Below are 18,481 nucleotides of genomic sequence, written 5' to 3' on the forward strand. Positions count from 1 at the left end.
TGTGTAGATATTTAAAGGTTCATATTGATGGTGGCATAGACATTTCCATCCTTATACAGATAGCGGTGTAGATATTTGCATGTTTATGCAGATGGTGGTGTGGATATTTCCATCTTTATACAGATGGTGGTGTAGATATTTCCATGTCCATAGAGATGGCGGTGTAGATATTTCCATGTTTACAGAGATAGCGGTGTAGATATTTCCTTGTTTATAGATATAGCGGTGTAGATATTTCCATGTTTATAGAGAGAGAGGTGTAGATGTTTCCTTGTTTATACAGATAGCGATGTAGATATTTCCATGTGTATAGAGATAGCGGTGTAGACATTTCCAAATTTATACAGATAGCTGTGTAGATATTTAAAGGTTCATATTGATGGTGGCATAGACATTTCCATCCTTATACAGATAGCGGTGTAGATATTTGCATGTTTATGCAGATGGTGGTGTGGATATTTCCATCTTTATACAGATGGTGGTGTAGATATTTCCATGTCCATAGAGATGGAGGTGTAGATATTTCCATGTTTACAGCGATAGCGGTGTAGATATTTCCTTGTTTATAGAGATAGCGGTGTAGATATTTCCATGTTTATACAGATGGCGGTGTAGATATTTCCATCTCCATACAGATGGCGGTGTACATATTTCCATGTTCATTCAGATGGCGGTGTAGATATTTCCATGTTTTTAGACATGGCGGTGCAGATATATTCATGTTTATACAGATAGCGGTGTAGATATTTCCATGTTTATACAGTTAGCTGTGTAGATATTTCCATCATTATACAGATGGCGGTGTAGATATTTCCATGTTCATACAGATGGCGGTGTAGATATTTCCATGTTTATACAGAAGGCGGTGTAGATATTTCCATGTTTATAGAGATGGCAGTGTAGATATTTCCATGTTTAGACAGATAGCGGTGTAGATATTTCCATGTTTATACAGATAGCTGTGTATATATTTTCATCTTTATACAAATGGTGGTGTAGATATTTCCATGTTTATACTGATGGCGGTGTAGATATTTCCATCTCTATACAGATGGCGGTGTACATATATCCATGTTCATACAGATGGCGGTGTAGATATTTCCATGTTTTTAGACATGGCGGTGTAGATATTTCCATGTTTATACAGATAGCGGTGTAGATATTTCCATGTTTATACAGTTAGCTGTGTAGATATTTCCATCGTTATACTGATGGCGGTGTAGATATTTCCATGTTCATACTGATGGCGGTGTAGATATTTCCATGTTTGTACAGAAGGCGGTTTAGATATTTCCATGTTTATAGAGATTGCGGTGTAGATATTTCCATGTTTATACAGATAGCGGTGTAGATATTTCCATGTTTGTACAGATAGCTGTGTAGATATGTACATCTTTATAGAAATGGCGGTGTAGATATTTCCATGTTTATACAGATGGCGGTGTAGATATTTCCATGTTTATAGAGATGGCAGTTTAGATATTTCCATGTTTAGACAGATAGCGGTGTAGATATTTCCATGTTTATACAGATAGCTGTGTATATATTTTCATCTTTATACAAATGTCGGTGTAGATATTTCCATGTTTATACAGATGGCGGTGTAGATATTTCCATCTTTATACAGATGGCAGTGTAGGTTTTTCCATGTATATAGAGACGGCGGTGTAGATATTACCATGTTTATAGAGATAGCCGTGTAGTTATTTCCAGGTTAATAGGCAAAGCGGTGTAGATATTTCCATGTTTATAGAGATAGAGGTGTAGAAATTTCCTTGTTTATACAGATATCGGTGAAGATATTTCCATGTTGATAGAGATAGCGGTGTAGGCATTGCCACGTTTATACTGATAGCGGTGCAGATATTTCCATGTTTGTACAGATGGCGGAGTAGATATTTCCTTCTTTATACAGATGGCGGTGCAGATATTTCCATGTTCATAGAGAAGGCGGTGTAGATATTTCCATGTTTACAGAGATAGAGGTGTAGATATTTCCTTGTTTATAGAGATAGCGGTGTAGATATTTCCATCTCTATACAGATGGCGGTGTATATATATCCATGTTGATACAGATGGCGGTGTAGGTATTTCCATGTTTTTAGTCATGGCGGTGTAGATATTTCCATGTTTATACAGATAGCGGTGTAGATATTTCCATGTTTATACAGTTAGCTTTGTAGATATTTCCATCGTTATACTGATGGCGGTGTAGATATTTCCATGTTCGTACAGATGGCGGTGTAGATATTTCCATGTTTATATAGATAACGGTGTAGATATTTCCATGTTTATACAGCAGGCGTTGTAGATGTTTCCATGTTTATAGAGATGGCAGTGTAGATATTTCCATGTTTATACAGATAGCGGTGTTGATATTTCCATGTTTATACAGATAGCTGTGTAGATATTTACATCTTTATACAAATGGCGGTGTAGGTTTTTCCATGTTTATATAGATGGCAGTGTAGATATTTCCATCTTTGTACAGATGGCGGTGTAGGTATTTCCATGTTTATAGAGATGGCGGTGTAGATATTTCCATGTTTATAGAGATAGTGGTGTAGTTATTTACATGTTAATAGCATAGCCGTGTAGATATTTCCATGTTTATAGAGATAGAGGTGTAGATATTTCCTTGTTTATACAGACAGCGGTGTAGATATTCCCATGTTTATAGAGATAGCGTTGTAGACATTGCGACATTTATACAGATAGCGGTGTAGATATTTCCATGTTTATAGAGATGGCGGTGTAGATATTTCCATGTTTATACAGATAGCTCTGTAGATATTTCCATGTTTATACAGATGGCGGTGTAGATATTTCCATGTTTATAGAGATGGCGGTGTAGATATTTCCACGTTTATAGAGATAACGGTGTAGTAATTTCCATACTAATTGGCATAGCGGCGTAGATATTTCCATTTTTATAGAGACAGAAGTGTAGATATTTCCTTGTTTATACAGATAGCGGTGTAGATATTTCCATGTTTATACAGTTAGGTGTGTAGATATTTCCATCGTCATGCAGATGGAGGTGTAGATATTTCAATGTTCATACAGATGGCGGTGTAGATATTTCCATGTTTATACAGATTACGGTGTAGATATTTCCATGTTTATACAGAAGGCGGTGTAGATATTTCCATGTTTATAGAGATGGTAGTGTAGATATTTCCATATTTATACAGATGGCGGTGTAGATATTTCCTTGTTTATAGAGATGGCGGAGTAGATATTTCCATGTTTATACAGATAGCTGTGTAGATATTTACATCTTTATACAAATGGCGGTGTAGGTTTTTCATGTTTATATAGATGGCAGTGTAGATATTTCCATCTTTATACAGATGGCGGTGTAGGTATTTTCATGTTTATAGAGATGGCGGTGTAGCTTTTTCCATGTTTATAGAGATAGCGGTGTAGTTATTTCCATGTTAATAGGCATAGCGGTGTAGATATTTCCATGTTTATAGAGATAGAGGTGTAGATATTTCCTTGTTTATACAGATAGCGGTGTAGATATTTCCATGTTTATAGAGATAGCGGTGTAGACATTGCCACGTTTATACAGATAGCGGTGTAGATATTTCCATGTTTATAGAGATGGCGGTGTAGACATTGCCACGTTTATATAGATTGCGGTGTTGATATATCCATGTTCATACAGATGGCGGTGGAGATATTTCCATCCTTATAGAGATAGCGGTGTAGATATTTCCATGTTTATACAGATGGCCGTGTAGGTATTTCCATGTATATGGAGATGGCGGTGTAGATGTTTCCATGTTTATAGAGATAACGGTGTAGTTATTTCAACGTTAACGGGCATAGCGGTGTAGATATTTCCATGTTTATAGAGAGAGAGGTGTAGATGTTTCCTTGTTTATACAGATAGCGGTGTAGATATTTCCATGTGTATAGAGATAGCGGTGTAGACATTTCCAAATTTATACAGATAGCTGTGTAGATATTTAAAGGTTCATACTGATGGTGGTGTAGACATTTCCATCCTTATACAGATAGCGGTGTAGATATTTGCATGTTTATACAGATGGCGGTGTGGATATTTCCATCTTTATACAGATGGCGGTGTAGATATTTCCATGTCCATAGAGATGGCGGTGTAGATATTTCCATGTTTACAGCGATAGCGGTGTAGATATTTCCTTGTTTATAGAGATAGCGGTGTAGATATTTCCATGTTTATACAGATGGCGGTGTAGATATTTCCATCTCCATACAGATGGCGGTGTACATATTTCCATGTTCATTCAGATGGCGGTGTAGATATTTCCATGTTTTTAGACATGGCGGTGTAGATATATTCATGCTTATACAGATAGTGGTGTAGATATTTCCATGTTTATAAAGTTAGCTGTGTAGATATTTCCATCATTATACAGATGGCGGTGTAGATATTTCCATGTTCATACAGACGGCGGTGTAGATATTTCCATGTTTATACAGAAGGCGGTGTAGATATTTCCATGTTTATAGAGATGGCAGTGTAGATATTTCCATGTTTAGACAGATAGCGGTGTAGATATTTCCATGTTTATACAGATAGCTCTGTATATATTTACATCTTTATACAAATGGCGGTGTAGATATTTCCATGTTTATACAGATGGCGGTGTAGATATTTCCATCTTTATACAGATGGCAGTGTAGGTATTTCCATGTATATAGAGACGGCGGTGTAGATATTTCCATGTTTATAGAGATAGCCGTGTAGATATTTCCATGTTAATAGGCAAAGCGGTGTAGATATTTCCATGTTTATAGAGATAGAGGTGTAGATATTTCCTTGTTTATACAGATAGCGGTGTAGATATTTCCGTGTTTATAGAGATGGCGGTGTAGATATTTCAATGTTTATACAGGTAGCTCTGTAGGTATTTCCATGTTTATACAGATGGTGGTGTAGATATTTCCATCCCTATACAGATAGCGGTGTAGATATTTCCATGTTTATACAGATGACGGTGTAGATATTTCCATGTTAATAGAGATAACGTTGTAGTTATTTCCATATTAATAGGCATAGTGCTGTAGATATTTCCATGTTTACAGAGACAGAAGTGTAGATATTTCCTTCTTTATACAGGTAGCGGTGTAGGTATTTCCATGTTTATAGAGATAATGGTGTAGACATTTCCACATTTATACAGATAGTGGTGTAGATATTTAAAGTTTCATACAGATCGTGGTTTAGATGTTTCCATCCTTATACAGATAGCGGTGTAGATATTTCCATGTTTGTACAGATGGCGGAGGAGATATTTCCTTCTTTATACAGATGGCGGTGCAGATATTTCCATGTTCATAGAGAAGGCGGTGTAGATATTTCCATGTTTACAGAGATAGAGGTGTAGTTATTTCCTTGTTTATAGAGATAGCGGTGTAGATATTTCCATGATTATACAGATGGCGGTGTAGATATTTCCATCTCTATACAGATGGCGGTGTACATATATCCATGTTCATACAGATGGCGGTGTAGATATTTCCATGTTTTTAGACATGGCGGTGTAGATATTTCCATGTTTATACAGATAGCGGTGTAGATATTTCCATGTTTATACAGTTAGCTGTGTAGATATTTCCATCGTTATATTGATGGCGGTGTAGATATTTCCATGTTCATACTGATGGCGGGGTAGATATTTCCATGTTTGTACAGAAGGCGGTGTAGATATTTCCATGTTTATAGAGATTGCGGTGTAGATATTTCCTTGTTTATACAGATAGCGGTGTAGATATTTCCATGTTTGTACAGATAGCAGTGTAGATATGTACATCTTTATAGAAATGGCGGTGTAGATATTTCCATGTTTATACAGATGGCGGTGTAGATATTTCCATGTTTATAGACATAGCGGTGTAGTTATTTCCATGTTAATAGGCATAGCGGTGTAGATATTTCCATGTTTATAGAGATGGCGGTGAAGATATTTCCATGTTTATAGAGATAGCGGTGTAGTTATTTCCATGTAAATAGGCATACCGGTGTAGATATTTCCATGTTTATATAGATAGAGGTGTAGATATTTCCTAGTTTATTCAGATAGCGGTGTAGATATTTCCATGTTTATAGAGATAGCGGTGTAGACATTGCCACGTTTATACAGATAGCGGTGTAGATATATCCATGTTCATACAGATGGCGGTGGAGATATTTCCATCCTTATAGAGATAGCGGTGTAGATATTTCCATGTTTATACAGATGGCGGTGTACATATTTCCATGTTCTCTCAGATGGCGGTGTAGATATTTCCATGTTTATAGAGATAACGGTGTAGTTATTTCAACGTTAACGGGCATAGCGGTGTAGATATTTCCATCTCCATACAGATGGCGGTGTACATATTTCCATGTTCACTCAGATGGCGGTGTAGATATTTCCATGTTTTTAGACATGGCGGTGTAGATATATTCATGCTTATACAGATAGTGGTGTAGATATTTCCATGTTTATAAAGTTAGCTGTGTAGATATTTCCATCATTATACAGATGGCGGTGTAGATATTTCCATGTTCATACAGACGGCGGTGTAGATATTTCCATGTTTATACAGAAGGCGGTGTAGATATTTCCATGTTTATAGAGATGGCAGTGTAGATATTTCCATGTTTAGACAGATAGCGGTGTAGATATTTCCATGTTTATACAGATAGCTCTGTATATATTTACATCTTTATACAAATGGCGGTGTAGATATTTCCATGTTTATACAGATGGCGGTGTAGATATTTCCATCTTTATACAGATGGCAGTGTAGGTATTTCCATGTATATAGAGACGGCGGTGTAGATATTTCCATGTTTATAGAGATAGCCGTGTAGATATTTCCATGTTAATAGGCAAAGCGGTGTAGATATTTCCATGTTTATAGAGATAGAGGTGTAGATATTTCCTTGTTTATACAGATAGCGGTGTAGATATTTCCGTGTTTATAGAGATGGCGGTGTAGATATTTCAATGTTTATACAGGTAGCTCTGTAGGTATTTCCATGTTTATACAGATGGTGGTGTAGATATTTCCATCCCTATACAGATAGCGGTGTAGATATTTCCATGTTTATACAGATGACGGTGTAGATATTTCCATGTTAATAGAGATAACGTTGTAGTTATTTCCATATTAATAGGCATAGTGGTGTAGATATTTCCATGTTTACAGAGACAGAAGTGTAGATATTTCCTTCTTTATACAGGTAGCGGTGTAGGTATTTCCATGTTTATAGAGATAATGGTGTAGACATTTCCACATTTATACAGATAGTGGTGTAGATATTTAAAGTTTCATACAGATCGTGGTTTAGATGTTTCCATCCTTATACAGATAGCGGTGTAGATATTTCCATGTTTGTACAGATGGCGGAGGAGATATTTCCTTCTTTATACAGATGGCGGTGCAGATATTTCCATGTTCATAGAGAAGGCGGTGTAGATATTTCCATGTTTACAGAGATAGAGGTGTAGTTATTTCCTTGTTTATAGAGATAGCGGTGTAGATATTTCATTGATTATACAGATGGCGGTGTAGATATTTCCATCTCTATACAGATGGCGGTGTACATATATCCATGTTCATACAGATGGCGGTGTAGATATTTCCATGTTTTTAGACATGGCGGTGTAGATATTTCCATGTTTATACAGATAGCGGTGTAGATATTTCCATGTTTATACAGTTAGCTGTGTAGATATTTCCATCGTTATATTGATGGCGGTGTAGATATTTCCATGTTCATACTGATGGCGGGGTAGATATTTCCATGTTTGTACAGAAGGCGGTGTAGATATTTCCATGTTTATAGAGATTGCGGTGTAGATATTTCCTTGTTTATACAGATAGCGGTGTAGATATTTCCATGTTTGTACAGATAGCAGTGTAGATATGTACATCTTTATAGAAATGGCGGTGTAGATATTTCCATGTTTATACAGATGGCGGTGTAGATATTTCCATGTTTATAGACATAGCGGTGTAGTTATTTCCATGTTAATAGGCATAGCGGTGTAGATATTTCCATGTTTATAGAGATGGCGGTGAAGATATTTCCATGTTTATAGAGATAGCGGTGTAGTTATTTCCATGTAAATAGGCATACCGGTGTAGATATTTCCATGTTTATATAGATAGAGGTGTAGATATTTCCTAGTTTATTCAGATAGCGGTGTAGATATTTCCATGTTTATAGAGATAGCGGTGTAGACATTGCCACGTTTATACAGATAGCGGTGTAGATATATCCATGTTCATACAGATGGCGGTGGAGATATTTCCATCCTTATAGAGATAGCGGTGTAGATATTTCCATGTTTATACAGATGGCGGTGTACATATTTCCATGTTCACTCAGATGGCGGTGTAGATATTTCCATGTTTATAGAGATAACGGTGTAGTTATTTCAACGTTAACGGGCATAGCGGTGTAGATATTTCCATCTCCATACAGATGGCGGTGTACATATTTCCATGTTCACTCAGATGGCGGTGTAGATATTTCCATGTTTTTAGACATGGCGGTGTAGATATATTCATGCTTATACAGATAGTGGTGTAGATATTTCCATGTTTATAAAGTTAGCTGTGTAGATATTTCCATCATTATACAGATGGCGGTGTAGATATTTCCATGTTCATACAGACGGCGGTGTAGATATTTCCATGTTTATACAGAAGGCGGTGTAGATATTTCCATGTTTATAGAGATGGCAGTGTAGATATTTCCATGTTTAGACAGATAGCGGTGTAGATATTTCCATGTTTATACAGATAGCTCTGTATATATTTACATCTTTATACAAATGGCGGTGTAGATATTTCCATTTTTATACAGATGGCGGTGTAGATATTTCCATCTTTATACAGATGGCAGTGTAGGTATTTCCATGTATATAGAGACGGCGGTGTAGATATTTCCATGTTTATAGAGATAGCCGTGTAGATATTTCCATGTTAATAGGCAAAGCGGTGTAGATATTTCCATGTTTATAGAGATAGAGGTGTAGATATTTCCTTGTTTATACAGATAGCGGTGTAGATATTTCCGTGTTTATAGAGATGGCGGTGTAGATATTTCAATGTTTATACAGGTAGCTCTGTAGGTATTTCCATGTTTATACAGATGGTGGTGTAGATATTTCCATCCCTATACAGATAGCGGTGTAGATATTTCCATGTTTATACAGATGACGGTGTAGATATTTCCATGTTAATAGAGATAACGTTGTAGTTATTTCCATATTAATAGGCATAGTGCTGTAGATATTTCCATGTTTACAGAGACAGAAGTGTAGATATTTCCTTCTTTATACAGGTAGCGGTGTAGGTATTTCCATGTTTATAGAGATAATGGTGTAGACATTTCCACATTTATACAGATAGTGGTGTAGATATTTAAAGTTTCATACAGATCGTGGTTTAGATGTTTCCATCCTTATACAGATAGCGGTGTAGATATTTCCATGTTTGTACAGATGGCGGAGGAGATATTTCCTTCTTTATACAGATGGCGGTGCAGATATTTCCATGTTCATAGAGAAGGCGGTGTAGATATTTCCATGTTTACAGAGATAGAGGTGTAGTTATTTCCTTGTTTATAGAGATAGCGGTGTAGATATTTCCATGATTATACAGATGGCGGTGTAGATATTTCCATCTCTATACAGATGGCGGTGTACATATATCCATGTTCATACAGATGGCGGTGTAGATATTTCCATGTTTTTAGACATGGCGGTGTAGATATTTCCATGTTTATACAGATAGCGGTGTAGATATTTCCATGTTTATACAGTTAGCTGTGTAGATATTTCCATCGTTATATTGATGGCGGTGTAGATATTTCCATGTTCATACTGATGGCGGGGTAGATATTTCCATGTTTGTACAGAAGGCGGTGTAGATATTTCCATGTTTATAGAGATTGCGGTGTAGATATTTCCTTGTTTATACAGATAGCGGTGTAGATATTTCCATGTTTGTACAGATAGCAGTGTAGATATGTACATCTTTATAGAAATGGCGGTGTAGATATTTCCATGTTTATACAGATGGCGGTGTAGATATTTCCATGTTTATAGACATAGCGGTGTAGTTATTTCCATGTTAATAGGCATAGCGGTGTAGATATTTCCATGTTTATAGAGATGGCGGTGAAGATATTTCCATGTTTATAGAGATAGCGGTGTAGTTATTTCCATGTAAATAGGCATACCGGTGTAGATATTTCCATGTTTATATAGATAGAGGTGTAGATATTTCCTAGTTTATTCAGATAGCGGTGTAGATATTTCCATGTTTATAGAGATAGCGGTGTAGACATTGCCACGTTTATACAGATAGCGGTGTAGATATATCCATGTTCATACAGATGGCGGTGGAGATATTTCCATCCTTATAGAGATAGCGGTGTAGATATTTCCATGTTTATACAGATGGCGGTGTACATATTTCCATGTTCACTCAGATGGCGGTGTAGATATTTCCATGTTTATAGAGATAACGGTGTAGTTATTTCAACGTTAACGGGCATAGCGGTGTAGATATTTCCATCTCCATACAGATGGCGGTGTACATATTTCCATGTTCACTCAGATGGCGGTGTAGATATTTCCATGTTTTTAGACATGGCGGTGTAGATATATTCATGCTTATACAGATAGTGGTGTAGATATTTCCATGTTTATAAAGTTAGCTGTGTAGATATTTCCATCATTATACAGATGGCGGTGTAGATATTTCCATGTTCATACAGACGGCGGTGTAGATATTTCCATGTTTATACAGAAGGCGGTGTAGATATTTCCATGTTTATAGAGATGGCAGTGTAGATATTTCCATGTTTAGACAGATAGCGGTGTAGATATTTCCATGTTTATACAGATAGCTCTGTATATATTTACATCTTTATACAAATGGCGGTGTAGATATTTCCATGTTTATACAGATGGCGGTGTAGATATTTCCATCTTTATACAGATGGCAGTGTAGGTATTTCCATGTATATAGAGACGGCGGTGTAGATATTTCCATGTTTATAGAGATAGCCGTGTAGATATTTCCATGTTAATAGGCAAAGCGGTGTAGATATTTCCATGTTTATAGAGATAGAGGTGTAGATATTTCCTTGTTTATACAGATAGCGGTGTAGATATTTCCGTGTTTATAGAGATGGCGGTGTAGATATTTCAATGTTTATACAGGTAGCTCTGTAGGTATTTCCATGTTTATACAGATGGTGGTGTAGATATTTCCATCCCTATACAGATAGCGGTGTAGATATTTCCATGTTTATACAGATGACGGTGTAGATATTTCCATGTTAATAGAGATAACGTTGTAGTTATTTCCATATTAATAGGCATAGTGGTGTAGATATTTCCATGTTTACAGAGACAGAAGTGTAGATATTTCCTTCTTTATACAGGTAGCGGTGTAGGTATTTCCATGTTTATAGAGATAATGGTGTAGACATTTCCACATTTATACAGATAGTGGTGTAGATATTTAAAGTTTCATACAGATCGTGGTTTAGATGTTTCCATCCTTATACAGATAGCGGTGTAGATATTTCCATGTTTGTACAGATGGCGGAGGAGATATTTCCTTCTTTATACAGATGGCGGTGCAGATATTTCCATGTTCATAGAGAAGGCGGTGTAGATATTTCCATGTTTACAGAGATAGAGGTGTAGTTATTTCCTTGTTTATAGAGATAGCGGTGTAGATATTTCCATGATTATACAGATGGCGGTGTAGATATTTCCATCTCTATACAGATGGCGGTGTACATATATCCATGTTCATACAGATGGCGGTGTAGATATTTCCATGTTTTTAGACATGGCGGTGTAGGTATTTCCATGTTTATACAGATAGCGGTGTAGATATTTCCATGTTTATACAGTTAGCTGTGTAGATATTTCCATCGTTATATTGATGGCGGTGTAGATATTTCCATGTTCATACTGATGGCGGGGTAGATATTTCCATGTTTGTACAGAAGGCGGTGTAGATGTTTCCATGTTTATAGAGATTGCGGTGTAGATATTTCCTTGTTTATACAGATAGCGGTGTAGATATTTCCATGTTTGTACAGATAGCAGTGTAGATATGTACATCTTTATAGAAATGGCGGTGTAGATATTTCCATGTTTATACAGATGGCGGTGTAGATATTTCCATGTTTATAGACATAGCGGTGTAGTTATTTCCATGTTAATAGGCATAGCGGTGTAGATATTTCCATGTTTATAGAGATGGCGGTGAAGATATTTCCATGTTTATAGAGATAGCCGTGTAGTTATTTCCATGTAAATAGGCATACCGGTGTAGATATTTCCATGTTTATATAGATAGAGGTGTAGATATTTCCTAGTTTATTCAGATAGCGGTGTAGATATTTCCGTGTTTATAGAGATAGCGGTGTAGACATTGCCACGTTTATACAGATAGCGGTGTAGATATATCCATGTTCATACAGATGGCGGTGGAGATATTTCCATCCTTATAGAGATAGCGGTGTAGATATTTCCATGTTTATACAGATTGCCGTGTAGATATTTCCATGTATATGGAGATGGCGGTGTAGATGTTTCCATGTTTATAGAGATAACGGTGTAGTTATTTCAACGTTAACGGGCATAGCGGTGTAGATATTTCCATGTTTATAGAGAGAGAAGTGTAGATGTTTCCTTGTTTATACAGATAGCGGTGTAGATATTTCCATGTGTATAGAGATAGCGGTGTAGACATTTCCAAATTTATACAGATAGCTGTGTAGATATTTAAAGGTTCATACTGATGGTGGTGTAGCCATTTCCAAATTTATACAGATGGCGGTGTAGATATTTAAAGGTTCATACATGTGGTGGTGTAGATATTTCCATCCTTATACCGATAGCGGTGTAGATATTTCCATGTTTATACAGATGGCGGGGTAGATATTTCCATCTTTATACAGATGGCGGTGTAGATATTTCCATGTTCATAGAGATGGCAGTGTAGATATTTCCATGTTTAGAGAGATAGAGGTGTAGATATTTCCTTGTTTATAGAGATAGCGGTGTAGATATTTCCATGTTTATTCAGATGGCTGTGTAGATATTTCCATCTCTATACAGATGGCGGTGTACATATTTCCATGTTCATACAGATGGCGGTGTAGATTTTTCCATGTTTTTAGACATGGCGGTATAGATATTTCCATGTTTATACAGATAGCGGTGTAGATATTTCCATGTTTATACAGTTAGCTGTGTAGATATTTCCGTCGTTATACAGATGGCGGTGTAGATATTTCCGTGTTCATACAGATGGAAGTGTAGATATTTCCATGTTTATACAGATGACGGTGTAGATATTTCCATGTTTATACAGAAGGCGGTGTAGATATTTCCATGTTTATAGAGATGGCAGCGTAGATATTTCCATGTTTACTCAGATAGCGGTGTAGATATTTCCATGTTTATACAGATAGTTGTGTAGATATTTACATCCTTATACAAATGGCGGTGTAGATATTTCCATGTTTATATAGATGGCGGTGTAGATATTTCCATCTTTATACAGATGGCGGTGTAGGTATTTCCATGTTTATAGAGGTGGCAGTGTAGATATTTCCTTGTTTATACAGATAGTGGTGTAGTTATTTCCATGTTAGTAGGCATAGCGGTGTAGATATTTCCATGTTTATAGAGATGGCGGTGTAGATATTTCCATCCTTATACAGATAGCGGTGTAGATATTTCCATGTTTATACAGATGGCGGTGTAGATATTTCGAAGTTCATACAGATGGCGGTGTAGATATTTCCATCTTTATACAGATGGCATTGTAGATATATCCATGTTTATACAAATGGCGGTGTAGATATTTCCATGTTTATACAGATGGCAGTGTAGATATTTCCATGTTTATAGAGATGGCGTTGTAGATATTTCCATGTTTATAGAGATAGCCGTGTAGTTATTTCCTTGTAAATAGGCATAGCGGTGTAGATATTTCCATGTTTTTAGAGATAGAGGTGTAGATATTTCCTAGTTTATACAGATAGCGGTGTAGATATTTCCATGTTTATAGAGATAGCGGTGTAGACATTTCCACGTTTATACAGATTGCGGTGTAGATATTTCCATATTCTTATAGATGGCGGTGCAGATATTTCCATCCTTATACAGATAGCCGTGTAGAAATTTCCATGTTTATACAGATGGCGGTGTAGGTATTTCCATGTTTATGGAGATGGCGGTGTAGATATTTCCATGTTTATAGAGATAACGGTGTAATTATTTCAAAGTTAATAGGCATAGCGGTGTAGATATTTCCATGTTTATAGAGACAGTGTTGTAGATGTTTCCTTGTTTATACAGATATAGGTGTAGATATTTCCATGTTTATGGAGATAGCGGTGTAGACATTTCCAAATTTATACAGATAGCGGTGTAGGTATTTAAAGGTTCATACAGATGGTGGTGTGGATATTTCCATCCTTATACAGATAGCGGTGTTGATATTTCCAATTTTATGCAGATAGAGGAGTAGATATTTCCACTTTTATGCAGATAGCTGTGAAGATATTTCCATGTTTATACAGATAGCGGTGTAGATATTTCCATGTTCCTGCAGATGGCTGTGTAGATATTTACAAGTTTATACAGATAGTGGTGTAGATATTTCCATGTTTACACAGATAGCGTAGATATTTCCATGTTCCTACAGCTGGTGGTGTAGATGTTTCCATGCTTACACAGATAGTGGTGTAGATATTTCCAAGTTTATGCAGATAGCGGTGGAGATATTTCCACTTTTATGGAGTTAGCGGTGTAGATATTTCCATGTTTATACAGAAAGCGGTGTAGATATTTCCATGTTCCTACAAATGGCGCTGTAGATATTTCCATGTTTATAGAGTTGGCGGTTTAGACATTTCCATCTTCGTACAGATGGCGGTGTAGATATTTCCATCTTCATACACATAACGGTGTAGATATTTCCATGTTTATACAGTTAGCTGTGTAGATATTTCCATCTTTATACAGATGGTGGTGTAGATATTTCCATGTTTACACAGATAGCGGTGTAGATATTTCCATGTTTATACAGATGGCGGTATAGATATTTCCATGTTTATAGAGACGGCGGTGTAGATATTTCCATGTTTATAAAGATAACGGTGTAGACCTTTCCACGTTTATACAGTGAGCGGTGTAGATATATCCATGTTCATACAGATGGCGGTGTAGATAATTCCATCCTTATACAGATAGCGTTGTGGATATTTCCATGTCTATACAGATGGCTGTGTAGATATTTCCATGTTTATGGAGATGGCGGTGTAGATATTTCCATGCTTATTGAGACAGAGGTGTAGATGTTTCCTTGCTTATACAGATAGCGGTGTAGATATTTCCATGTTTATGAAGATAGTGGTGTAGCCATTTCCAAATTTATACAGATGGCGGTGTAGATATTTCCATGTTTATACAGATGGCGGGGTAGATATTTCCATCTTTATACAGATAGCGGTGTAGATAGTTCCATGTTTATACAGTTAGCTGTGTAGATATTTCCGTCGTTATACAGATGGCGGTGTAGATATTTCCATGTTCATACACAAGGCGGTGTAGATATTTCCATGTTTATACAGAAGGCGGTGTAGATATTTCCATGTTTATAGAGATGGCAGCGTAGATATTTCCATGTTTACTCAGATAGCGGTGTAGATATTTCCATGTTTATACAGATAGCTGTGTAGATATTTACATCCTTATACAAATGGCGGTGTAGATATTTCCATGTTTATATAGATGGCGGTGTAGATATTTCCATCTTTATACAGATGGCGGTGTAGGTATTTCCATGTTTATAGAGGCGGCAGTGTAGATATTTCCATGTTTATACAGATAGTGGTGTAGTTATTTCCATGTTAGTAGGCATAGCGGTGTAGATATTTCCATGTTTATAGAGATGGCGGTGTAGATATTTCCATGTTTACACAGATAACAGTGAAGATATTTACATGTTCCTAGAGATGGCTGTGTAGATATTTCCATGTTTATACAGATAGCAGTGTAGATATTTCCGTGTTTTTAGAGATAGCCGTGTAGTTATTTCCAGGCAAATAGGCATAGCGGTGTAGATATTTCCATGTTTATAGAGATAGAGGTTTAGGTATTTCCTAGTTTATACAGACAGCGGTGTAGATATTTCCATGTTTATAGAGATAGCGATGTAGACATTTCCTCATTTATACAGATAGCGGTGTAGATATTTCCATGTTCTTACAGATGGCGGTGTAGATATTTCCATCCTTATACAGATAGCCGTGTAGATATTTCCATGATTATACAGATGGTGGTTTAGATATTTCCATGTTTATACAGATGGCGGTGTAGATATTTCCATCTTTATACACATGGCGGAGTAGATTTTTCCATATTCATACAGATGGCGGTGTAGATATGTCCATGCTTATAGAGATGGTGGTGTAGATATTTCCATGATTATACAGATGGCGGTGTTGATATTTCCATGTTTATACAAATGGCGGTGTAGATATTTCCATATTTATACAGATGGCGGTGTAGATATTTCCATGTTCTTACACATGGCGGTGGAGATATTTCCATCTTTATACAGATGGCAGTGTAGATATTTCCATGTTTATAGAGTTGGCAGTGTAGATATTTCCATGTTCATACAGATGGCGGTGTAGATATTTCCATCCTTATACAGATAGCGGTGTAGATATTTCCATGTTTATACAGATGGCGGTGTAGATATTTCGATGTTCATACAGATGGCGGTGTAGATATTTCCATGTTTATAGAGATGGCGGTATAGATATTTCCATGTTTATACAGGTGGCGGTGTAGATATTTCCATCTTTATACAGATGGCGGTGTAGATATTTCCATCTTTATACAGATGGCGGTGTAGATATTTCCATGTTCATACACAAGGCGGTGTAGATATTTCCATCTTTATACAGATTGCTGTGTAGATATTTCCATGTTTATACAGATGGCAATGTAGGCATTTCCATGTTTATAGAGAAGGCGGTGTAGATATTTCCATGCTTATACAGATAGCTGCGTAGATATTTCCATCTTTATACAGATGGCATTGTAGATATATCCATGTTTATACAAATGTCGGTGTAGATATTTCCATGTTTATATAGATGGCGGTGTAGATATTTCCATGTTTATACAGTTATCTGTGTAGATATTTCCGTCGTTATACAGATGGCGGTGTAGATATTTCCGTGTTCATACAGATGGAGGTGTAGATATTTCCATGTTTATACAGATGACGGTGTAGATATTTCCATGTTTATACAAATGGCGGTGTAGATATTTCCATGTTTATATAGATGGCGGTGTAGATATTTCCATCTTTATACAGATGGCGGTGTAGGTATTTCCATGTTTATAGAGGTGGCGGTGTAGATATTTCCATGTTTATACAGATAGTGGTGTAGTTATTTCCATGTTAGTAGGCATAGCGGTGTAGATATTTCCATGTTTATAGAGATGGGGTTGTAGATATTTCCATGTTTACAGAGATAACAGTGAAGGTATTTACGTGTTCCTACAGATGGCTGTGTAGATATTTGCATGTTTATACAGATAGCAGTGTAGATATTTCCGTGTTTTTAGAGATAGCCGTGTAGTTATTTCCATGTAAATAGGCATAGCGGTGTAGATAATTCCATGTTTATATAGATAGAGGTGTAGATATTTCCTAGTTTATACAGACAGCGGTGTAGATATTTCCATGTTTATAGAGATAGCGATGTAGACATTTCCACGTTTATACAGATAGCGGTGTAGATATTTCAATGTTCTTACAGATGGCGGTGTAGATATTTCCATCCTTATACAGATAGCCGTGTAGATATTTCCATGTTAATACAGATGGTGGTGTAGATATTTCCATGTTTATACAGATGGCGATGTAGATATTTTCATCTTTATACACATGGCGGAGTATATTTTTCCATGTTCATACAGATGGCGGTGTAGATATTTCCATGTTTATAGAGATGGTGGTGTAGATATTTCCATGTTTATACAGATGGCGGTGTCGATATTTCCATGTTTATACAGATGGCGGTGTAGATATTTCCATATTTATACAGATGGCGGTGTAGATATTTCCATGTTCTTACAGATGGCGGTGGAGATATTTCCATCTTTATACAGATGGCAGTGTAGATATTTCCATGTTTATAGAGATGGCAGTGTAGATATTTCCATGTTCATACAGATGGCGGTGTAGATATTTCCATCCTTATACAGATAGCGGTGTAGATATTTCCATGTTTATACAGATGACGGTGTAGATATTTCCATCTTTCTACAGATGGCGGTGTAGATATTTCGATGTTCATACAGATGGCGGTGTAGATATTTCCATGTTTATAGACATGGCGGTACAGATATTTCCATGTTTA

Source organism: Gorilla gorilla, chromosome 18 (genome assembly GCF_029281585.2).
Source record: "Gorilla gorilla gorilla isolate KB3781 chromosome 18, NHGRI_mGorGor1-v2.1_pri, whole genome shotgun sequence".
Lineage (NCBI taxonomy): Eukaryota > Metazoa > Chordata > Mammalia > Primates > Hominidae > Gorilla > Gorilla gorilla.